Source organism: Neomonachus schauinslandi, chromosome 7 (genome assembly GCF_002201575.2).
Source record: "Neomonachus schauinslandi chromosome 7, ASM220157v2, whole genome shotgun sequence".
In the NCBI taxonomy this organism is placed as follows: Eukaryota; Metazoa; Chordata; class Mammalia; order Carnivora; family Phocidae; genus Neomonachus; species Neomonachus schauinslandi.
This window is the reverse complement of record NC_058409.1, coordinates 45,032,244-45,058,233: the sequence shown is the minus strand read 5'-3', so window position 1 is coordinate 45,058,233 and position 25,990 is coordinate 45,032,244.

Genomic DNA, 25,990 nt, shown 5'->3' with positions numbered 1-25,990 from the left:
AAAAATATAAGACAAGACAAGCAGCCCAAAGTGAGACAAGAGCACTTACTCATCTGGAGCAGAACACAAGGGTGACGTGCATCAGCACACAGCAGGTAAGCTGGCATCTTTAGCTGGGTACAAAAGGCCCAGTGTGAGTGAGCCTGAGTGCACAGACTCCGGGGTTCCGCAGACATGCGGGAGTTGGCACCCCCCTCAGAGGTTCTTCTTTGCAGACTTTCACATGGCAATCATGAGAAAGACTGGGACAAGGTCCCAGTGAAAGCAGGTAGGTCAAGTGGCCCTGTCCAGATCCTTCTCTCCTGTGGAGCAAGAGCTGTAGGACTCTAAGGGAAGGCCAGCAAAGGCTGCCATCTCCAGGGCACAGGTGAAGATCCACTGAAGCTAGGCAAAGAGAAAGCAGAAAATATCCTCTACCGCTGGAGGAAGGGCAGAAAGGTGTCCTGGGCCTGCAACGTTAGACCTCTAGGCTGAGAAATTACTGTCAGAAGGACTGTCCTCCTCAAAACATTAAGGGAAGTTCTTCAGGCAAAAGGAAAATTCCATCTGATGGAAGCTTGAACCTACACTGGGGGTGAGCAAACATTTTCCTTAAAGAGTCAGTAAAAAGTATTTTAGGCTTTGCAGGCTGCTCAGATTCTGTTCCAAGTATTCAACTCTGCCATTGTAGCATGACCACAGGCACACACAATAAATAAATGAATGACTGTGGCTATATTGCAATGAAACTTTATTTACAAAAACTTACGGCAGGCCATAGAATGCCAACCCCTATCTATGCCAAGGATTAAGAAGCATCAGAAATGGCAAATACACTGATAAATAAAGGTTTTTTTCTCATTTAACCCTGAAAAAAATAAAAGTATTGCTTCCCTACAGCAACTTACAATAAAGACAAAAAAACTAATAAGCCTGACTGCAGAGATAAGATATAATCCTTAAAGAAAATTCATTTAAAAAAAAAAAAGCCAAAAAGAAACAACAACAGGAAACAGGAAACAAAAGAGAAACAGGAAACAGGAAACAAAAGAGAAAACAAATAGCAGGAGAATAAAAATAAATCCAATTATATCCTAAACTTTTAACTTTATAAAATGTAAATGGTCTAAACACACCAATTAAAAGGCAGGGATTGACAGATTGGTTTAAAAAAGCAAAACCCAGGTATTTATGAGAGGTGCATTTTAAATATAAAAGCACAAGTGGGAAATGATTTAACATGCAAACAAGAATAGAAAAGCAGGAGTGGCTGAATTAGTATCTGACAAAATAGACAAGGATAGGAATATTGCCAGAGATAAAGAGGGACTGCATCATTTTTGACAAAAAGTCTATGAACATTCTTCAAATTACTTATCAGTACTAGCTGCCTAGCTGCTTTTAATATTTTCCTGTGTTTTTTTTTTTTGAAACCAGCTTTTGACAATTTAATATGTGCCATTGTACGGTTTCATTTCTGAGATAAAGAGGGTTAATTTGTCAAGAAGACATAGCAATCCTAAATGTGGGGACACACCTAAAAGCAGAGTGTCAAAATTTGTAAAGCAAAACCAACAGCTATATCCATGAGATTTTTTTAAAGAATGTAGTAAATATGCAGATAAAAAGCATCTAAGAGGTATATAAAACACAAGAAACTAATAGTGATATAGAAAACTTGTAATAACACCATCAAACAAATTTAAGGAGTTGACCTAACAATTCACGTAACACCTGAAGAATACATGGGTTTTTTAGATATACAGTTCACTGGTTTCTGGTATATTAATAAAGTTGTACAAGTTTATTAATATACCAGAAACCAGTCAACCACTACCTGACTCAGAACACTTCCAGCCTCCCCTCAAAAAATACCCTGTACGCTTGAGCAGTCACTCCTCATTCTTCCCTCCCCTTGTTCCTGGCAAGGTTATCTGTTTTTTGCCTCTACAGATTGGCCTATTGGGGACATTATATATCAATGGAATCTTCTAATATGTTACCTTCTGTCTCTGACTTCTCTTAGCATAATGTTTTTAAATTTCATCCTCATGCAACATTAATCAATACTCCCTTTCTTTTTATAATATATATAATAATAATGTTCCATTTTATAGGCATAATTGGCTAAATAATGTTTCATTGCATAGGTATACCATGTTTGTGTTATCTAATAATCCATTAAGAGTTTTCTCAGTATGTTTACTTTATTGATTACTACTTTAATTTTATTGTCAAGTCAGAGAACCAAAGGAAATAAAAAAGGAAAAAAAGAGAAACAGGAGGGGAAAGTAAAGATACTTAGTTGAGGTATCAATCTGCTTGATTTTTACTTGCTTTTAAATTAAAGTCCTCTGTGGGGTGCCTGGGTGGTACAGTTGGATGACCCTTGGTTTTGGCTCAGGTCATAATCTCAGTGTCGTAAGATCGAGCCCCACATCAGGCTCCACACTCAGCATGGAGTCTGCTTGAGATTCCCTGTCCCTCTCCCTCTGCCCCTCCCGCTCATGCTCTCTCTCTCTCTCAAATAAATAAATCTTTAAAAAATAAAAATTAAAAAAAATAAAGTCCTCTAGGAAAGGCCTGGACCACCATTCTGCTTCATGGTATCCCATCAAGTCTTAATTTAAAAAATGGTCTATCATATTCAAAATGTACGTATGATTTCACTTATTTTTATTCATACTCTGTTCACTCTCCTTCAGATTACAATGAAGCTCAAGGGGAGACTTCAAATTTCTGAATGTTCTGAGAATAGTTTCTTAGGTAAAATGTCTTTAAGTGAAAACTGCATTACTTCCCTATAAAGCCGCTGTAACTGGAATTTGTATAAACTGGAAATATCTTTGTTATTTTACATGAATTTATTATAAGTTGAATGGTAACTGATTGGTGGAATTATCAAGGAAAAGTCTCTCTTCCCAATAATGTCATTTTCCCTGAATTTCCCATAAATGTCTAACAATCCTATGGGTCATGCAATAGCTCTTGATCTGCATTTTCCTAAAGTGTTATACTAAGGATGCTTTGCATGAATTGGGATCTAGAATCTAATGAGGACACTGTTAAAGATAATATCTTTCAGACCTAAATTAAGTATCTCCAAAAGCTGAGTTACAGCAAAGTTCATTTTTCATGTACTTCACTCTCTAGAATGAAAGAATATCATGTGGAATACCTCAAAGTGGAATTCTCCTCCTTGTTTACAATGTTATTCTTATTATAATGCCTCATTTATTTGTTCCTTGCTAATTAAGAACATAAACACCTAAACAGAAATAAGTCCTATTTTACATTTGCTAAGCAAATGTTGCCTTCGTTTTTTAAAAAGCATAAGCAAAATTATAAGGAAAAACATTTAAGATGCTTTAATGAAAAAGTGGTATTCAAGAATCTTCAGAACACCTACAAACATATGTTCAAGTACAGTTTTAAACTAAAAATAGCTTTTTGTTTAAAACATGACTCCCAAAAAACTCTTATATACTTTTTTCATTCAATAAATATTTATTGAGCCTGGACTGTGTCTTCTTCTAGGTGTCTATGATGCATCTATTTATAAACTAGTGGGGGAAGGAAAAGGGTATAAACAGCATACATTTTAAAAAGTCTCTTATTTAGATTTTAGATAGTAATAAATTCTTGTTTAAAAAAGATTTTATTCATTTATTTGAGAGAGAGAATATGAACATGAGAGGGGGGAGGGCCAGAGGGAGAAGCAGGCTCCCCACGGAGCAGGGAGCCCAATGAGGGACCTGATCCCTGGACTCCAGGATCATAACCTGAGCCGAAGGCAGTTGCCCAACCAACTGAGCCACCCATGTGTCCAGTAATAAATTCTATGGGAAAAAGAAACAGAGCTGATTAAGGACATCAGGTATGCTGGGCAGGCGATAAAGCAGTGTGGGCTACAATTTTAAATGGAGCGAGGCAAACAGTCACATTTTTAAAAAATCTTCAAAGTAGGTAGGATCATGAGCCATTTGAATAGCTGGAGGAAGAACATGCCAGGCAAAGGGATGACTAAGTGCAAACGTCCTAAGGTGGTGTGTTTTGAGATGTCCCTAGTTCTGATAATATCTTTGATTTTCTACCAATCCTTCACCAAGGATCAAATCCTTCTTTGCTTTCTTCTGTAATGAGTAACCACCCTTTCTGACTCCTGTACATTATATCCTCCTTGCCAGTTCTTTTTCTTAGCACTCTACACAACCTACAGATGGCTTCCACTGCCTCCTAAGCTCCTTGATCGCTCAATGTCACCGTTCAGATCATGAGTCTTCCTTACTATTTCAGTAAGTCTCTATTATCTGCTGGCTAAAAGTCAGATTTCTTAATATAAGGATTTCCACCTGTGCTCTCTCATTCATCTTTTTCTTCTTATGCTCCCACTCCCTCCTTCCAGGCCCAAACTAGACCACTAACTTTCCTTAAAGATTTCAGGCATCCACTCTTGACTTTTCTCATGCTCTTTGCTCTTCCTAAAATGGCCATCACCAGTCTGCCTCCTCTAAATGAAACCTCAACTCTTCTTAAAGGACCCATTCACATATCACCTCACTTCTAAAATATTTTCTGATTTCTCCAACCGATGTGATGGCCCCCAGAACATCCGAAGCACTTTGCACCACTCTAATTCATGGATCATGCTCTGCTTTGTATTATGGTTGTTCCTTTTACTATAATAGCCTTCTAATACTTAAAATCTCCCAAGTTAAGGCCCAATTTCTCACAGATTTTTATAGCATCTGCAGTATGCACTACAAATATACAATCAATATGGTGGGAAGAACATGCAACTAAATCTTCCAGGAAAAGGCAGCAAATGTACGGTTCACTGGGAATACACATGTCATACTGATCAAGTTTCAAAAATCTGGGTTGTACAATAGACTATACAGACAGGTGTGAATGACTAGAAGTCTCTCTCCAGAAAGATGTATTAGCATAATAGAAATAAAAACTGACTCTGGTACTACTGACTTATCGGCATGCTAGTATTATTATAAAAGTAGTAAAATTTGTGGTACTAGTAACTGACAATCATGAATGATTATCATGTGCTTGGTACTGTGGTTAATACTTCCTTTGATTTACTTTATTTACTCTTCATGAAACCTCATCAAGTAGGTATTAGAATTATTCTCAATTTTCAGTTAAAGAAACAGAGGACACAGTTGGTTAAGTAATTTGCTGAACACTACATTTCCACAATATCAGATTTGTGTTCTAGGAAAATAGAACACAAATTCTTCTCCATATATGAATTAATCTATAAATTTCATTCATTCAATATTTTGGTTGCTGTTTTGGGAGCATTCCTGGCCCTGTGATGAGAAAAAAATCCTTCGGATTGGACAATCATGGAAGTCTAATCTCCTGGGTTTAAAACTGGCAGAGACTATTGAGCCATATTTTATCCTCTATAAATTAATAGAAAAGTAAGCAGAGTAAGTTCATCTACTGATGATATACCATATCTCTGATAAACAAAATTAAACATAAATTAATGCAGGAGAAGGCTGAGTAAAATGGGAAATATGGTATCATAAAAACAAAGGTGTGTGCAAAGCCATAGGATTTAGTGATGAGTGATTAGGGGAATTATTTTAATAGTTGGAATATCAAGAAGAGCATTTTTATGGGGGAAAATAAACAGAAAAATTAAAGATGCCATGTTCACTCCATGGCAAAAGAAAACTTGGTCACTTACTCCTTTATAGGTTAAAAAAAAAAAAAACCAGTAACATCTCAATGATGACTTAGATGAACAAGTTTAAAGCATTTTAATTCATTTCATTGCTATTCTAAATCACTATACCTATATAAAGTTCTAAGAATCAATCAGATTAGAAACTCCTCAAAGTCAGGAACTGGGTCTCTAATGAAGAATTTTTGGCATCTATTCAAATAGCATATATGATGCTTTAAAAATAAGTAGGCCCTCAATAATTTATTTTTTTAAAGATGTTATTTATTTGAAAGGGAGAGAGAAAGAGAACATGAGCAGGGGGAGGGGCAGAGGGAGAGGGAGAGAAAGAATCTTACACGGATGTTGACAATCCTAAGATCATGACCTGAGCCAAAATTAGGAATCAGACATTTAACTGACTGAGACACCCAGGTGCCCCAATAATTTCTTACTGAATAGTTTTTGCTTTAAATTGCACCTATAAGCAATCTGCTTGTTTATAGTTTGAGCCAACACTTGTGACCACAGTTTCACAAAAAAAAATTTTGAATTTGGCATTCATTTTCTCAGAGTTTCCTGATGAATACATATAATAGGGCCTTTCACTCTGTCTATCACCATATTTACCAGCATACCTTAGTGCAAGTTTCCTTGTGCCAGCCCTAATTGGCACAGATAAAAATATATATATACAGGACTTTTCTCTGTAGGTCACTTAGCAAATAGTGCATAGTCCAGAAGGCCCTGAATAAATGTTTGCTCAAGAGTGTAGAACATTTTACAAAGTAATGGTATCTGTAGAAATCCTCTAGCCCCCTGGGATAGAATAAGACTTCTATCTCTCTGTGGTCCGTATCTATTTGCAATGAAGACATGTACATTGATCTGTCATGCAGTGACTCTCTCTCTCTCTCTCTGGCCACTACTGATTTCAATTTACCCAATTGACAAGGTTCACAGACTTAGTTTTAAATGGGTTGAGAGTGCATGGCCTGCCAAAGGATAACTATTTGTCAAAGGAGCCTTGAAGCCCCTGAGTGAAATTCATTTGCCAATAGCTTGTCAAGTCTACTAAATCTAGCAGAGTTGGATGAATGGGGCAATGTTTTAACTGAACAAGCCCGTCATTCCCTCTTGCTATTTTAATGCTCCAACTTCAAGCCATCTACCTTATTCTTTTCAAGAGGCATCTTGGCCTATTTATTTCATTTACTATGTGTAACAAATGGATGAAATACCCAAAAAGTGGGGCCCCAATGATAATCATTATGTCACCTTAGTGCTTCAGGAAATCTATGTGTTCCAATTTCTTCACCTACACAATGCATTTGGTAGCAACTGCTCTTGTCAAACCTGCCATTATTCTCACAGGGAAATACTGGAGATAAGAAAGTGGATTCTATGGCCAAGCAGGCAGTCAGTCATTCCAGTGGTCCCCTAAGAACAAAAAAGGAATCCTGCCATAGTCTCCTCTATTGTCACATTTGTGCACCTCCTCCCTATCCCAACATCTGCTAATATCTAATAGCAAAAACAGGTAGGTGTACTGACTTTAAGGTCAGCAGAGTTACTTCCTGGATTACTGGTCAGAAGATCAGCCCTTCTGATGCTGGTCAGTTCCCTCTTACAGTCTACTTTTCCAAGTGAACATTAGGGTGCCACTCTTAAACAGAAGCAAGGGTAAATCCAGCCCATCTCTCTTCTTTGTCTTGGCCGAGAAAGTATTAACACCTATCCAAGCACTAGTTTTTCTTCAATATTGCCTTCCAACCACCTCCGCCCAAACCTAGCCCGGTCACCATACTCTGCCATTTCTCCCATTGCAATGTCTCTTAAGTCTGTGACTTCTATTAAAATCATCTCTTATATCTATTTAGGTTTTTATTATTTCTTTCTAAAATTATTACAGTAGTTAGGGATATAAAGGATTACTTCTACATTCCATTACTGCCAGAATTATCTTTTAAAAACACTACATTGATCACGTCATTTCCCTCCTTACAAGCCTCCGATGGCTTCATCAGTCACAAGATAAAATACAAAATCATCAGCATGTCAGACAAAGCCCTTCAACAGGTGGCAAGTCTTTCAGCTATAGTCTCATAACATCTGAATTCTAGTTTCAGCACATTACTCCCTACTATAGGTTATGGACCCCCATAACACAACTCTCAGGTAGGTTTCGAGAGAAAGTAATTATTAGGAAGTGGTCCCAGTAAGTACCACTAGAGAGGTATGGTAAAACTGAGAAAGTGAAGAGCTCACTCTGAGTGTGATCACTGTTGTGGGCTCAGATGTGCATGATTCCCTGAGACACTAAGTGACTATGCAGAATACACTTCTAAGTCCTTTCACCTCAAGGGTAAGGGTGCTAGGGTACATGTCCTTTAACTTCCATCTGTTGAGGGAAGCTCCTGCAGGCTGAGCACATGTCTGTGGCCAGAGAAAGTTCCCAGGCAGAGCTTAAATGATGGCAGTTAGGAGCCACCAGCATGAATATGGGTAGATGCTGAAGGGACCCAGCCAGGACACCAACACTGTTACATTCACAGATGTGCAAATATGCTATGTTCCTTCCCACCTCTGCCCTGCTTTCCTGCTTCTGTTCATGTTGAATCCTGCTCTTTCCATCTCAAGTACCTTTATCCTATGTTTTCTTCTGGTAAAAAGTCCACATCACTGGAGATTTCACAAGTTCCAGGCTGGTCAGACTGTCTTAAGGGCTACCTAAGATTCTGTGCCAGCCTGTAGAACAGCAACTATACTACTGTAAATGTTTTTATTTACATTGTTTTTATATTCAGTATAAATCATTTGTGTCTGAGTAAGTAACAAGCATTTTCTCAAACAGAAATCTTCAGCGTATAGATCCAGAGCATAGAGCTCTAAGGGCTCTTGGAGAATATTCAGTTCCATCTTTCATCTCACAGAGGAAAACTGTCTTAGGTTGGGTTGCTTTATGAGAAGACCATAGGCTGTGCAGTCTAAACAACAGACATTTTTCCTCATAGTTCTGGAGGCTGGGAAGACCAAGATAGAGATGCCTGCCAATTTGGTTCTTGGTAAGAGCTCTCCTAGTTTGCAGAACGGCATCTTCTCTCCTATCCTCACATTACAGGCAAAGAGATAATCTTTCTCCTATCTCTTAACAGGCTTTCTCATTGTTTGCAGTATGAATAGGCTGCCAATTTTCCACATATTTAAGTTCTAGTTACTTTTTCCTTATTAATTCCATTTTCTTTTTTTAAGATTTTATTTACTTGTTTGACCGGGGGGGAGGGGTGCAGAAGAAGAGGGAAAGAATTTTAAGCAGACTCAGGGCTGAACGTGGAGCCCAACCTGAGGCTCGATCTCATGACCCTGAGATCACAACCTGAGCTGAAATCAAGAGTCCGACACTTAACTGACTGAGTCACCCAGGCGCCCCATTAATTTCATTTTCAAGTTATTTCTCCCTTCTTGATTTTTACTATAAGCAGTCGGGAAGAACCAAGTCATTTCAATGCCTCACAGAGAAATCTCCTATCCAAATATCCAACTTCTTGTCTCCCAAGTTCTGTCCTTCACAAAACACTAGAACATGAACACAGTTCAGCCAGGTTCTTTGCCACTTTATAACAAGGATCACCTTTCCTCTACAGTCCAATTAAATGTTCCTTATTTCCTTCTGAGACCTCATTAAGAATGTCCTTTACCATCCATACTTCCACTAACATTTTGTACACAATTATTTATGTATTCTTCAAGAAGATGGAAATGTTCTCTGTGGCTCTCCTCTCCGCTTTCCTAGCTCTCACCAGAACTGCCTTTAAAACAGTCTCCTCCTAACAATCCCAGCTTCTTCTAGGATGTACCTGAGAATTCTTCCAGCTTCTGCTCATTACCCAGTTCCAAAACCTCTTCCACATTTTTAAGTATTTGTTGTGGCAACACACTCCATCTTTTTAACATCTCCTTTTTAGTTTAGGTAACTATACAAATTACCATAAAATGAGTGGCTTAAACAAGAAGCATTTCTTTCACACAGTTCTGGAGGCAGGAAGCCTGAGAGCAGGGGGCCAGCAGGGTTAAGTTGATAAAAGTGCTCTTTCTGGTTTACAGATGCCTGTCTTCTTGCTGTATCCTTATACACTAGAGAGCTAGCGAATTCTCTGGCCTCTTCTACCAGGGCACGATTCTCATTGATGAGGGCTCCATCCTGATGACCTCATCACCTCCTGAAGCACCACCTCCTAATACCGTTACACTGGGATTAGTATTTCAACATAGGATTTGAGAGAGCACAAACATACAGTCCATTGCACATGCCCACCTGGATGCCTATTAACCCCAATCCTGACTCCCATCAATAGCCCCACTATCCTTCTCTGATGCACTTTCCAAATTACAGTGCATATATTACTATGATTTGAGTATGTCATTTCTTGGCAAATAAAGAAGGTCCTTGAGATTTAATCTTTGTCTCATTTCCCTTATACCCCTAGGGTAGCTTAAAGTGTTATTTCCTGAATTCCTGAATAAATGAGTGCACAAGTCAATGAGTAACAATAAAAAGAAACAGGCACCATGTAACAGAGAATTACCTAATGTGAACTGAGCATGCTCTTACTTATTTCAGAGACAATAAACAATTTCTACACAAATCTAGTGTACCTCATAAAAATACAGGTATACCCTTCAAAGATATTTTTTTAATGATCTTTTAAGATTTTTCTGGATATTCTTATGCATTTTTCCTTCCTCCATTGGGGTAGCTATTCCCTGAGATAGAGCATACTTAATACATTTCTTTCCTCACACTGGGGTCATATAAATACAGGGAAAACCAGTACCAGGCTAGTATCAAATATAGTTAAACTGTTTGCTTAAAATTTTCTTTTAAAAATATTTTTATTATTGTAAGACTGAGCCAAGGGTGTCTAACAATATTATATTTACTGATTCATTGTGCAATGAACCCACAAAGATCACTGAGATGTAAGAAACACACAAGACTAAAGTGTTGTCTTTAGAAGAGCTATAAAGGGAAAAAAAAATCCTGTCCTTTGATACAAGAATAAGAACACAGAAATGGCTATTTAATTCTGACAGTAGGAAATATCTGAGTTAGTAACACTTACCACTTTCCTCCATTTTTAGATTTTTTGAATCCTCACTGATAAATTCTTTTTAACTTAGAGAAATGACACTCACATATGCTTAATGATTGGAAAACTTTATTTTTGGAAATGAGAACTTTTAAGCTTCACTTTATGTTGTGCGTTATATTTTAGAAGAATAATTGTCTTGTCTCATCATTATCATTTTTTCTCTGCTTTAAAAAAGAAGCAAAAATAGGCTTTTATATACTTTTGAGGATTTTTTTGAGAATATTTTTGGTTTAGAATCCATTGTTTGTTTGAAAGTTGGAAAAAAACTGATGGAATCTACTTATGAAGCACAAATAGAAAATACTAAATTGCTAATGAGTGAGAGGGTGTTGACAAATGTGGCACTCTAGACAAAAAGGTTTTGAGGGATTTTTTGGTAATATTATGTTTTCATGTGCTTAATTTATTGCTACAGAAGTGGAAAATGTGCATCAAAAACTGCACAAGTTTGTGGAAATGGGGATAGCTTGTAAATTTAAAAGTTTCCACTGGAGGTGAGTAGTAGCTGATCAAATCCAAACATATGATCGTATGCAGAACAATCAGTGATAATAAGATGAAAAATCAAACAAAGTTTGTAATATTTTTGTAATTTCCCTTAAAGATTAAATGTATCTAAAAGCACAGGACACCTTAGTTGCAACTCAGAAACTGTTGGATGTTGCTATAATTCTTTTAGACCAGGGTAACAGTATATCAAAGGGCATCCTCAGGGCCTACAGGAGTTTTAATAAACTATCCAAAGGAGGAATAATTTTTAGAAAAGGTGTGTTATGGAGCCTGAGCCATTTCCCAGGTAATATACAGCAGCTAGAGAAAAATATTAATAATCCAAAGGCCAGAAGCTTCTGGGAGTCTCTTCGTTCAGGAAAGAATATATTCCACTGGTTGAATTTCTGGTATTTTACACTTATTTTCACTACAAATTCAACAGTCTTAGCAATTTCTGAAATCAAATTGGTATGTTAGTTTCACACCTCCAGTACAATGAGGAAATTTCATATAAGGAAAAAAATTCAACTCTCTTATTAAGAAGCACTGATGTAGATATATTATTAATGGATATAAATGTGATCTTTGGAAGTAATGTCCCGAAATGATTGATTTTGCAGTCATTAACTGAGATTATCCCTGGGAATAAATTTCTTCCAAAGTATATAAAGCTTGCCTTCTCCAAATCTGCAACATTTCCATTTGTTGAAGAATGAAAAGTTTAGCAGTATTATGAAAATTAGGAGGCAAAGTTTATAATGGTTATTTACTTGGGAGGATCTGGCCAGTAAAAAAAAAAAAAAATTAAAATGTGCTGAGAAGCAGGGGGAAATCAATGGTAATGACAGATTTTTCTCACCTTTATTTAAGACATGGGAAAATTCTTATTCTCCTGCTATTGGAGCATAATCATCATTTGTAATAATTTGCAAAATATGGATGCGATTACTTCCAAACTTGTACCCATACCTCTTCCGATGTGATTTTGCAAATCCTTTCATCAAGAGGTTGATTTTTCAACCCCTAGCTCTTGAGCTGCATTGTGACTTGCCTGAGATAGTTGGAAAACTACCTAGTGGCCAACTGTACCATGTCAGTCCTGAGACTAAGCCTTAAAAGGCCTGCACACCTCTATATGACCTCTTGAAACTCTGAGCAGCTGATCTTTGGAAAAGCTGGGCTAGTCTCCTCAGTGACCAGATACATTAGCATCTATTACTTGGGTCGGTCTGGACTGGGAAACAGCCAACCATCAGAAACGTGACTGAAGCCATCCAAAAGCAACTGGCCCACAAAATGCAGATACACAAGAAATCCCAGCCAAGACAAGCTGACACTGCCCAGGTAAACAGATCCATCTAGTCAATCCTCACTTGGGAACAAAATTAAATCATTGCACTTTTGGGGGTGGAGCAAGATGGCGGAGGAGTAGGAGACCTGGATTTCGTCTGGTCTCAGGAATTCAGCTGGATAGTGATCAAACCATTCTGAACACCTACAAACTCAACAGGAGATCGAAGAAAAGAATAGCAACAACTCTCTGAACAGAAAAGCGACCACTTTCTGGAAGGTAGGACATGCGGAGAAGTGAATCCCAGGCGATATTCAGGAGGATAGACGGCGGGGGAGGGGGCCTCTGTCGGCCGCTTCTGGCAAGTGATAGAGCCGCGGAGCACAAAATCCGAATGTTTAGAAGTCGGCTCCGCTGAGGGACGTCGCTCCAGTGGCTAAGTGGGGGGTGGAACCCTTGTGGGACAATGTGGTCTCAGGACCCTCGGGGTCACAGAAAGACCGGGGGTGCCTGAGTGTGGCAGAGCTCCCAGGTATCGGAGCAGGGAAGCCGGCTGCAGAGATGGAGCTGAGGCGCGGGCTCTCAGCTCAGGGTTGCCATAAACCGTGATCCGTGGCACAGTCGGGCCACTGCTCCTCCAACAGGGACCCAATAAGCGGCAGATCCGGGGAGACTCACCTTCTTCCCCTGGGAGGAGAGGCGCGGGAGCGCACCGCAGGGATCTGCAGGGTTTGGAGACTCCACACAGGGTCGGGTGCCAGAGATAGAAATGCGCGGTCACAGGCCGGGTGAGCACGCAGTGAGGCCGGAGACGGGGGAGACGGGAGTGACTGATGGCTTTTCTCTGGGGGCTCACTGAGGAGCAGGGCCCCGAGTTCTCGGCTCCTCCAGGGTGGAGATTGGGAGGCCACCATTTTCACTCTCAGCCTCCAAAGCTGTACAGAAAGCTTGCAGGGAACAAAAGCTCCTGAGAGCAGCACCCGAGTAGATTACTTAGCCAGGACCAGCAAGGGCGGGGCAATTCCGCCTCGGGCAAAGACATTTGGGAACCACGGCAACAGGCCCCTCCCCCAGAAGATCAGCAAGAACAGCCAGCCAAGACCAAGTTTACCGATCAATGAGAACGGCAGAACTCCAGCACTAGGGGAATACTGCACATAGAATCCATGGCTTTTTACCATGATTCTTTAGTCTTTCAAAGTTAATATTTTTTTTAACTTTTTTTTTTTGAATTTTTCTTTTTCCCTTTTTCAACCAACATCTTATCGATCCCTTTTTTAAAAAACATTTTTATTTTTCATTCTTAGAGTCATATTCTATCCCTTCATAGTAGTTACCCTTATTTTTGGCATATATATATAAGTTGTCCTCTCTTTAAAATTTTGAGATAGTTTCTTCTCACAGATCAAAATATACCCTAATTCTCTAGTGTATAGTTTTGTTCTACTCTCCTGCCTGATCACATTTTCTCTTTTTTTTTAAATCCTCTTCTTTCTTTTTTCAGACAACTTCTTATCAATTCCTTTTATAAAACATTTATAATTTTCATCTTTACAGTCATCCCTTCATCATATCAACCCTTATTTTGGTACATATATAAGTTTCTCTTTCTTTAAAATTTTGGGAGGCACTTTCTCCTAACAGACCAAAGTACACCCAAAATCTACTGTGTGCCACTGATGTATGCACCAGGCTGATCATATTCCATCATATTCTGGGTTTTTTTGTTTTGTTCTGTTTTTGTTTGTGTTTATCTTTTTCTTTTTCTTTTTTCTTTCTTTCCCTTTCTTTTCCCCTGGCTTCAGGTCTTTTCTGATTTGTTTAGAGTATATTTTCTGGGGACGTTGTTACCCTGTTAGCATTTTGTTCTCTCATTAATCTGTTCTCCTCTGGACAAAATGACAAGGCAGAAAAATCACATGAACAAAAAGAACAAGAGGTAGTACCCACTGCCAGGGACATACTCAATACGGACATTAGTACGATGTCAGATCTAGAGTTCAGAATCATCACTTTAAAGATACTAGCTGGGCTTGAAAAAAGCATGGAAGTTATTAGAGAAACCCTTCCTAGAGAAATAAAAGAACTAAACTCTAACGAAGTAGAAATCAAAAAGGCATTTAATGGGGTGCAATCAAAAATGGAGGCTCTAACTGCTAGGATAAATGAGGCAGAAGAGAGAATCAGTGATATAGAAGACCAAATGATGAAAAATAAAGAAGCTGAGAAAAAGAGAGATAAACAACTACTGGATCACGAGGGCAGAATTCGAGAGATAAGCGATACCATAAGATGAAACAACATTAGAATAATTGGGATCCCACAAGAAGAAGAAAGAGAGAGAGGGGCAGAAGGTATATTGGAGCAAATTATAGCAGAGAACTTCCCTAATTTGGGGAAGGAAACAGGCATCAAAATACAGGAAGCACAGAGAACCCCTTTCAAAATCAATAAAAAAGGTCAACACCCCGACATCTAAGAGTAAAACTTACAAGTCTCAGAGACAAAGAGAAAATCCTGAAAGCACCTTGAGACAAGAGGTCTGTAACCTACAAGGGTAGAAACATTAGATTGGCAACAGACCTATCCACAGAGACCTGGCAGGCCAGAAAGGACTGGCAGGATATATTCAGAGCACTAAATGAGAAAAATATGCAGCCAAGAATACTCTATCCAGCTAGGCTGTCATTGAAAATAGAAGGAGAGATAAGAAGCTTCCAGGACAAACAAAAAATAAAGGAATTTGCAAATACGAAACCAGCCCTACAAGAAATATTGAAAGGGGTCCTCTAAGCAAAGAGAGAGCCTAAAAGCAACATAGACCAGAAAGGAACACAGAAAATATACGGTAACAGTCACCTTACAAGCAATACAATGGTACTAAATTCCTATCTTTCAATAGTTACCCTGAATGTAAATGGGCTAAATGCCCCAATCAAAAGACACAGGATATCAGATTGGATTAAAAAACAAGACCCATCAATATGCTGTCTGCAAGAGATCATTTTAGACCCAAAGACACCCCCAGGTTGAAAGTGAGGGGGTGGAAAACCATTTACCATGCTAATGGACACCAAAAGAAAGCTGGGGTGGCAATCCTTATATCAGACAAATTAGATTTTAAACCAAAGACTGTAATAAGAGATGAGGAAGGACACTATATCCTACTTAAAGGGTCTATCCAACAAGAAGATCTAACAATTGTAAATATCTATGCCCCTAACATGGGAACAGCCAATTATATAAGCCAATTAATAACAAAAACAAAGAAACACATTGACAACAATACAATAATAGTGGGGGACTTTAACACTCCCCTTACTGAAATGGACAGATCTAAGCAAAATATCAACAAGTAAATAGACTTTAAATGACACACTGGACCAAATGGACTTCACAGACATATTCAGAACATTCCATCCCAAAGCAACGGAATACACATTCTTCTCTAGTGCCCATGGAACATTCTCCAGAATCGATCACATCGTAGGTCATAAATCAGGTCTCAACTCGTACTAAAAGACTGGGATCATTCCCTGCCTATTTTCAGACCACAATGCTTTGAAACTAGAACTCAATCACAAGAGGAAAGTCAGAAAGAACTCAAATACATAGAGGCTAAAGAGCATCCTACTAAAGAATGAATGGTTCAACCAGGAAATTAAAGAAGAATTAAAAAATTCATGGAAACAAATGAAAATGAAAACACAACTGTCCAAAATCTTTGGGATGCAGCAAAGGCAGTCCTAAGAGGAAAGTATAGAGCAATACAAGCCTTTCTCAAGAAACAAGAAAGGTCTCAAGTACACAACCTAACCCTACACGAAAAGGAGCTGGAGAAAAAACAGCAAATAAAGCCTAAATCCAGCAGGAGAAGAGAAATAATAAAGATCAGAGCAGAAATCAATGAAATAGAAACCAAAAGAACAGTAGAACAGATCAACGAAACCAGGAGCTGGTTCTTTGAAAGAATTAACAAGATTGATAAACCCCTAGCCAGACTTATCAAAAAGAAAGATAAATGACCCAAATCAACAAAATCATGAATGAAAGAGGAGAGATCACAACCAACACCAAAGAAATACAAACAATTATAAGAACACATTATAAGCAACTCTATGCCAGCAAATTAGATAACCTGGAAGAAATGGATGCATTCCTAGAGATGTATCAACTACCAAAACTGAACCAGGAAGAAATAGAAAACCTGAACAGACCTATAACCACTAAGGAAATTGAAGCAGTCATCAAAAATCTCCCAAAAAACAAAAGCCCAGGGCCAGATGGCTTCCCAAGGGAATTCTACCAAACATTTCAAGAAGAATTAATACCTATTCTTCTGAAACTGTTCCAAAAAAGAGAAATGGAAGGAAAACTTCCAAACAAGTTTTATGAGGCCAGCATTACCTTGATCCCAAAACCAGACAAAGACCCCATCAAAAAGGAGAATTACAGACCAATATCCTTGATGAACATGGATGCAAAAATTCTCACCAAAATACTAGCCAATAGGATCCAACAGTACAGTAAAAGGATTATTCACCACGACCAAGTGGGATTTATCCCTGGGCTGCAAGGTTGGTTCAACATCCTCAAATCAATCAATGTGATACAATACATTAACAAAAGAAAGGACAAGAATCATATGATCCTCTCAACAGATGTCGAAAAAGCATTTGACAAAGTACAGCATCCTTTCTTGATCAAAACTCTTCAGAGTAGAGGGATAGAGGGTACATACCTCAATATCATAAAAGCCATCTATGAAAAACCTACAGCAAATATCATTCTCAATGGGGAAAAACTGAGAGCTTTCCCGCTAAGGTCAGGACCACGGCAGGGATGTCCACTATCACCACTGCTATTCAACATAGTATTAGAAGTCCTAGCCACAGGAATCAGACAACAAAAAAAAATAAAAGGCATCCAAATTGGCAAAGAAGAAGTCAAACTCTCACTCTTTGCAGATGATATGATACTTTATGTGGAAAACCCAAAAGACTCCACCCCAAAACTGCTGGAACTCATACAGGAATTCAGTAAAGTGGCAGGATATAAAATCAATGCACACAAATCATTGGCATTCCTATACACCAACAACAAGACAGAAGAAAGAGAAATTAAGGAGTTGATCCCATTTACAATTGCACCCAAAACCATAAGATACCTAGGAATAAATCTAACCAAAGAGGCAAAGGATCTGTACTCAGAAACCTATAAAATACTCATGAAAGAAATTGAGGATGACACAAAGAAATGGAAAAACGTTCCATGCTCATGGATTGGAAGAACAAATATTGTGAAGATGTCAATGCTACCTAGAGCAATCTACACATTCAATGCAATCCCCATCAAAATACCATCCACTTTTTTCAAAGAAATGGAACAAATAATCCTAAAATTTGTATGGAACCAGAAAAGACCCCGAAGAGCCAGAGGAATGTTGAAAAAGAAAAGCAAAGCTGGCAGCATCACAATGCCAGACTTCAAGCTCTATTACAAAGCTGTCATCATCAAGACAGTATGGTACTGGCACAAAAATAGACTCCTCGATCAATGGAACAGAATAGAGAGCCCAGAAATGGACCCTCAACTCTATGGTCAACTCATCTTTGACAAAGCAGGAAAGAATGTCCGATGGGAAAAAGTCCCTTCAACAAATGGTGTTGGGAAAATTGGACAGCCACATGCAGAAGAATGAAACTGGACCATTTCCTTACACCACACACAAAAATAGACTCAAAATGGATAAAAGACCTCAATGTGAGACAGGAGTCCATCCAAATCCTAAAGGAGAACACAGGCAGCAGCCTCTTTGACCTCAGCCGCAGCAACTTCTTCCTAGAAACATCGCCAAAGGCAAGGGAAGCAAGGGCAAAAATGAACTATTGGGACTTCATCAAGATAAAAAGCTTTTGCAAAGCAAAGGAAACAGTCAACAAAACCAAAAGACAACCAACAGAATGGGAGAAGATATTTGCAAATGACATATCAGATAAAGGGCTAGTATCCAAAATCTATAAAGAACTCATCAAACTCAACACCCAAAGAACAAAGAATCCAATCAAGAAATGGGCAGAAGACATGAACAGACATTTTTCCAAAGAAGACATCCAAATGGCCAACAGACACATGAAAAAGTGCTCAATATCGCTCGGCATCAGGGAAATCCAAATCAAAACCTCAATGAGATACCACCTCACACCAGTCAGAATGGCTACAATTAACAAGTCAGGAAATGACAGATGTTGGCGGGGATGCGGAGAAAGGGGAACCCTCCTACACTGTTGGTGGGAATGCAAGCTGGTGCAGCCACTCTGGAAAACAGTATGGAGGTTCCTCAAAAAGTTGAAAATAGAGCTATCATATGATCCAGCAATTGCACTATTGGGTATTTACCCCAAAGATACAAATGTAGGGATTCAAAGGGGTACGTGGACCCCGAAGTTTATAGCAGCAATGTCCACAATAGCCAAACTGTGGAAGGAGCCAAGATGTCTATCAACAGATGAATGGATAAAGAAGTGGTATATATACACAATGGAATATTATGCAGCCATCAAAAGGAATGAGATCTTGCCATTTGCAATGACGTGGATGGAACTGGAGGGTATTATGTTGAGTGAAATAAGTCAAACAGAGAAAGACATGTATCATATGACCTCACTGATATGAGGAATTCTTAATTGTAGGAAACAAACTGAGGGTTGCTGGAGTGGGGGGTGGCGTGGGAGGGATGGGGTGACTGGGTGATAGACACTGGGGAGGGTATGTGCTCTGGTTAGTGCTGTGAATTGTGCAGGTTGTTGAATCACAGATCTGTACCTCTGAAGCAAATAATGCATTATATGTTAGGAAAAAAAAAAAAGATAGTAGGAGGGGAAGAATGAAGGGGGGGAAATCGGAGGGGGAGACGAACCACAAGAGATGATGGACTCTGAAAAACAAACTGAGGGTTCTAGAGGGGAGGGCGGTGGGGGGATGGGTTAGCCTAATGATGGGTATTAAAGAGGGCACGTTCTGCAAGGAGCACTGGGTGTTATGCACAATGAATTATGGAACACTACATCAAAAACTAATGATGTAATGTATGGTGATTAACATAACAATAAAAAAATAAAAATAAAGTAAAATCCAATTTAATTTTTAAAAAAAAAATCGTTGCACTTTTAAAGCCATTAACTTTGGAGCTACTTTGTTATAGTGTAAAAGAAAACTCGTGTGATTTGACAACTTTAGAAAAATTAGGTAATAAGATGAATAATTGAATTTAAGATCTAACTGAATAAAATTAAGCAAAATATTTAGGTGAATTCATTTATGTTCTGCTCATTGATTCTGAACATAGATTTAAGGTATCTTGCTACATAGAGTAGAAATTGTTATAAAACGGCAAAGCCATATCTCCTTCTTGTTATGGATGTGTATATGGATGGGGTAGGGGAGGAGCTAATACATAGGGAAAGGATACCTTGTCACTGTAATGCCTTCCTTCTATTTCTAGGTACTGATGGATAGGGGAATAGGAAAGGATGAAATCCCCAAGGTTCTATCTGTTCTCTGTGCTGCTGAAAGTTGAGATTCAAAGTAAAAGTTTCTTTTATACCCATACTTTGCAAGACTATGGAAACAAGGTACAATCAGTACCAGGAAATATTAGTAGGGCTTTGAAGTTTGTCAAATACTCTGATGGGGTTCAGAACATGCTACCCCAAAACATGGCACCTTAGCATACTGAATATTTTAAGTTGAAAGAGTTAGAGAAAATGGCAGAAGCATGAGTCACTCTGACCTCCCCCCATCCCTCTATCCTAAAGCAGGTCATACAACCCTTCTGTGAAGGGTGCCCTTCCTCTACCCAAAAGAAAGCAGACTTTTCTCTGAACATAAAGGGATGCTGAGAAGAATCTGAGCCAACAGGCCTTGTGAAGTTTCCCTAGTTTACTACTCTTACCTCATACTCTTTAGGGCCCTATCATATTTCTCCATGACTCTATACTCTTCATCAAATCTAGTATAAAACACTCAGGTCTGGGGCGCCTGGGTGGCTCAGTCATTAAGCGTCTGCCTTCGGCTCAGGTCATGATCCCAGGGTCCTGGGATAGAGCCCCGCATCGGGCTCCCTGCTCGGCAGGAAGCCTGCTTCTCCCTCTCCCACTCCCCCTGCCTGTGTTCCCTCTCTCGCTGTGTCTCTCTCTGTCAAATAAATAAATAAATAAATAATCTTTAAAAAAATAAAAAATAAAAAAAAATAAAACACTCAGGTCACGTTTAAGCAGTTCTGAGTCTTCATATCCTTCAGAAAGCTCCCACGCCTCATAAAAGAAGTATTAAAAAACATGTATGCTTTTCTATTAACCTGTCTTTGTCAGTTTACCTTTCAGATGTAACCAGGGGCCCTCACAGAGTCAAGGAAAACTTTCTTCCTTTTCTATAACTCCTTTTTAAGAAATCATTTCACTAGGGGCGCCTGGGTGGCTCAGTCGGTTAAGCATCTGCCTTCAGCTCAGGTCATGATCCCAGGGTCCTGGGGTCGAGCCCTATGTCGGGCTCCCTGCTCAGCGGGGAGCCTGCTTCTCCCTCTGCCTGCCGCTCCCCCTGCTTGTGCTCTGTCTCTCTCTCTGTCAAATAAATAAAATAAAATCTTTTAAAAAAAAAAAATCATTTCACTTAGTGCTCACTGCCAGTGTTAGTCCAAGAGAGTAGTGGATGTTGAAGCTGAAGTTGGTCATAACAGATGGAAGGGTCATGTAAACTCAGTGATCTGAGGAGACAATTTTGGAGAAAGCTCCAAATTCAGGTTACCTGGGAAACCCCAGAAGCCCCTATCTTCCAAGAGAGGAGGCATTGGTTCCAACACTCAATTTACATGAAAATTAAGGCTCAGGGCAGTGGAGTAGCTTAGTAAAAGTTCCTACATCATAAATTTCAGACTACAGTCTCAGAACAATCTCTTATACTTCAAAACAAGATTTCTAAGAAAATAAGCCTTCCAAATTAGTTTAAAGTGTCTTTTTTGCCAACCTAATTCCATGGTTTCAATCTAAAATCTCTTCTTAAAAACTGGAAAAAAATGTGGCTTTATTTTCCATCTATGTTGCATTGAAAAATAATATAGATAATTGGTACCCTTGTTATATAGCTCCTCCAAAAAATTACAATCATCCTTAATTTTTCTGAGAGAAGTAACAGAAGGCACTGCTACTAGAATGTGTTGTTAACATTTTATCATTCTGTACCAATGCAGGAATAGCCTCTCAATACAGATTTTTTAAATTTGCCGGCTCAATCTATATGAGTCATAATGTTTCTCAAAACTGTGGCTTGTATTTTGCAAAATCCTCTATAAAATATAAAATGTTACTTGCCTTCCATATTCAATTAATGAGTCCCTAAGTTGTAAATTACACTGTGAAATAAAAAAAAAAAGCAGGAGGTATGACTCTTTGTTATCGGATTAACATTATCTTCTTCAAGTTTTGTGTGTGTGTGTGTGCTTAGCTTCCGTCATGACTTAAAAAAAAAAAAAAAAACTATCACTGTCTTGATGTGAGATTGACAAAAACTGGATGGGCTCCAATTTTTCTGGAAAATGGACATCTTAATATCTATGCCATACTGCCACAGTAACTAAATTTAGGGAACAAGAGTACTTCTTTGAGAATTGAGGTTACACTATTTACTAAGTGTTGTTAAACAGTGCCTAATTATTCACTAATAATATTCTAGCCGATGGAGACCAGGGAAAGTGACAGAAATTAACTCTATTGGTAAATACTGAAGATCCAAAATTTGTGTTTCTTATATTCCCCAGGAGTTTATAAGGAGATATTTATTGAGCACCTTTTATATTCAAAGAGCTACGCTAGTAAGGTTACAGGGGAACCCAGGGGAAAGCAGACTTCTGAAGATAAAGGCACAATGAGAAGAAGCTGTAAACCTTCAACACACACACAGTTAAGAGGCAGCTGAGACAGAATGTTCCAAGTGCCACTGAAGAGCTATCCAGATACGAAAACTCTTTATTGTTTCATGACATAACTCCTTTTCTGTGTCTCTAGATTCAATGTGCTCCACATATTTCATGCATCTTTTCATAAGTAGTTGATGCTTAAAATACACTGACCAATTTTGAAATTTGTTACTTACGTCTGTAAAGAGTACGTCTCCAGTGGGAATCATACCTCAGGATTTCACTTCCAAAATACACCAAAGAACCCTGCTGAAGACGATGGACCTTATAAAAGAGTGGAAGAGATCAATAATACATATCAGTACAGGATATCTTATCTGTGTGTTAGCCTCCCACATTTTCTAGAGACTGGTGGGGCAGGGAGAAAAGGAGGAGATTCCGAACTTCTGTATATTCTCTGTGCTGTTAGAAGTGGAAATCCACAGTAAATAACTTTTTCTATAGCCATTCTTTGCAAGATTATGGAAACCAAATGTAACTAGCACAAAAAAGGATCTTGGCAAATCCTTTCTCCAAATATACCTGGACAAAATTGTTACAACCAATCATTTCCAAACTCTGGAAACCAACCCAAGCCTTAGAGCAAACAGAGAAGCACTTATTCAAGAAAAACTGCTCAGTCTTTGGCAAAAACAGTGCCAGTCTATAGGCTTCTTGCTTGCAGCTTCTCTGATAACCCTGACCGAGGCCAGTTTAAGAATGGCAGGGCAAGCCATGAGAACCAGCAGCTTCACTGCTAGAAGGGGGTCACTATGTTTGGGGCAGAAAGAAAAACACACTCAGACACATGATGATAAACAGTAGCAATCGTAGTAACAGACGGGGAAGGCCACATGCTCAGCTGACCTGAGGTTGCAGCTCTGGCTGGGGGAGGTAATGGAATGACAGACTAGCCAGCTAGTCCCCGGGGAGAACTAATGGATGGAAGAGACAGAATCTTAGTAAGCATCCACACATCCCTGGAAGTCTGGACAGCTATGCTCACGAGCAAGGCTGTGCACATGCATGGAAGAGACCAGACAGGGCGCTCACCATCCACGTATCCCTGACTGAATATGATGCCATGGACACATGCAGAGGAAACTCAATGGAAAGCAAAGCCTGAAATTGGAATGTTCTACAATCCACAGAGAGATTCACATACAGAGGGTGGAAGCGTTATTCGAGGTGTTTAAGGACAACCTCTATTGAATCATTGGCTGAGTTATAATGAGACAGCAATGAACATTAAGAAGCTGGGTTTATAATAAAAAAAAAAAGCTAAAAAATGTTTTGAGCAGACACATCAACAGATGTGCACCCTGAGAGGGGAAAAAAAAAAACTATACAGGTTCAGTCCAAGCAAGTCACTGAACAGCAACAGAAGAAAAAAAAGAATCCAGAGTTGCTCTATTATCTAAAATAATCATTTTTTAACCAAAATTAGGAGAAACATGAAAATAAACAGATAAGTGTGGATACACATATTGAAAGCAAAGGCTTTAAAGTTGCTAGTATAAATATATTCAAAAAAATTAAGAAAACCATGCATGAAAAACTTCCTAAACATGTTGAGATACGGTTCACATACTATATAGTTGACCCATATAAAATGTACAATTTGTATGGGCATTAATAGATTCACAAAAAGGTGATCATTATCACAATCAATTTTAGAGCACTATTATGTCTCAAAGAAATGCTGTACTCTTTAGATATCACCCCCTATTCCCTACTCCATCCTCCAGTCCCAAGCAATGACTCATCTACTTTCTATCTCTATAGATTTGCCTCTTCCAGACATTTCATATCAATGGAATGATATACTACCTGTTTTTTTGTGACTGGCTTATTTCACTTAGCATAATGTTTTAAAGGTTCATCTGTGTTTATCTTAGGAGAAAGCAGTTGTATCTCTTTATCCCATTATGGTTGAGTATTTTTTCATTGTACAGATATAACACATTATGTGTATCCATTTATTGGTTGATGTACATTTGGGTTAATGCCACCTTTTGGCTTTATGAATAATACTGCTACAAGCATTCATGTGCAAGTCTCTGTATATATATATTATTATATATATTCCTCTTGGTTAATATTCCTCTCGGTTGCATCCTCAGAACGTAATTGTTTAAATTTGAGGAACTCCCAGACTGCTTTCTAGAATGGTTGCACCACTTTACATTCCCACCAGCAGTGTACAAGAGTTGTGACTGCTCCAGGTCTTCAACATTTTTTATCTGATTTTTCATTCTAGACACCCCAGTGGTTTGAAATAGTATCTCACTGTGGTTTTTATTTACATTTCCCTGATGATTCATGATGTCAAACATTTTTTCATTTTCATGTCATCCCTTTGAATATTTTCTTTAGTAAAATGCCTATTTAGACTGTTGGCCTTTTTTTTTTTTAAATTACTGAGTAATATGGTATCTCCATATAGTCTAGTGTAAGTACTTTATCAGATACGTAATTTGCAATTATTCTCTTTTTTGGAATAGTTTAACAAAAATAGGTATTACTCGGGTGCCTGGGTGGCTCAGTTGGTTAAGCAACTGCCTTCGGCTCAGGTCATGATCCTGGAGTCCCAGGATCGAGTCCCGCATCGGGCTCCCTGCTCAGCAGGGAGTCTGCTTCTCCCTCTGACCCTCCCCCCTCTCATGTGCTCTCTCTCTCTCATTCTCTCTCTCTCTCTCTCAAATAAATAAATAAATAAAATCTTTAAAAAAAATAGGTATTACTCTTTGAATGTTTGAACAAATTCCTCTTTGAAACTGGGAAGCCATCTGCTTCTGGACTTTTGCTTGTTGGGAGTTTTTTGATTACTGATTCAATTTTGTTACTAATCATCAGTCTGTTCATTTTTTCTATTTCTTCCTGATTCTGTTTTGGAAGATTACATATGAATTTATCCATTTCTTCTAGGTTGTCTGATTCATTGGCTTATTTTCCATACTTCTCTCTTACAAGCCTTGTATTTCTGTGGTGTGGGTTATTACTTCTCTTTTATTTCTGATTTAAATCCTCTCTTCTTGAAGAGTCTGGCTAACAGTTTATTACATCTTTTCAAACAACTAGCTCCTGGTTCCATTTTCTTTTCTATTGTTTTAAGTCTCTATTTCATTTATTTCCACTCTGATCTTTGCTATTTCCTTTCTTGTACTAACTTTGGGCTTTTCTCTTTTACTAGTTCTTTTAGGTCCAAGGTTAGATTGAGATTTTTCTCTTTTCTTGAAGTAAACCTGTGTCGCTATAAACTTCCCTTAGAACTGCTTTTGTTGCATCTCAATGATTTTAAACCACTGCGCTTCTACTTTCATTTATCTCAAGGTGTTTTATTTCCTCTTTGATTTCTTCATTGACCCACTGGTTATTTAGTATGTTGTCTAGCCTGTACATGTTCATGTTTTTTTTTCCAATTTTTTCCTTGT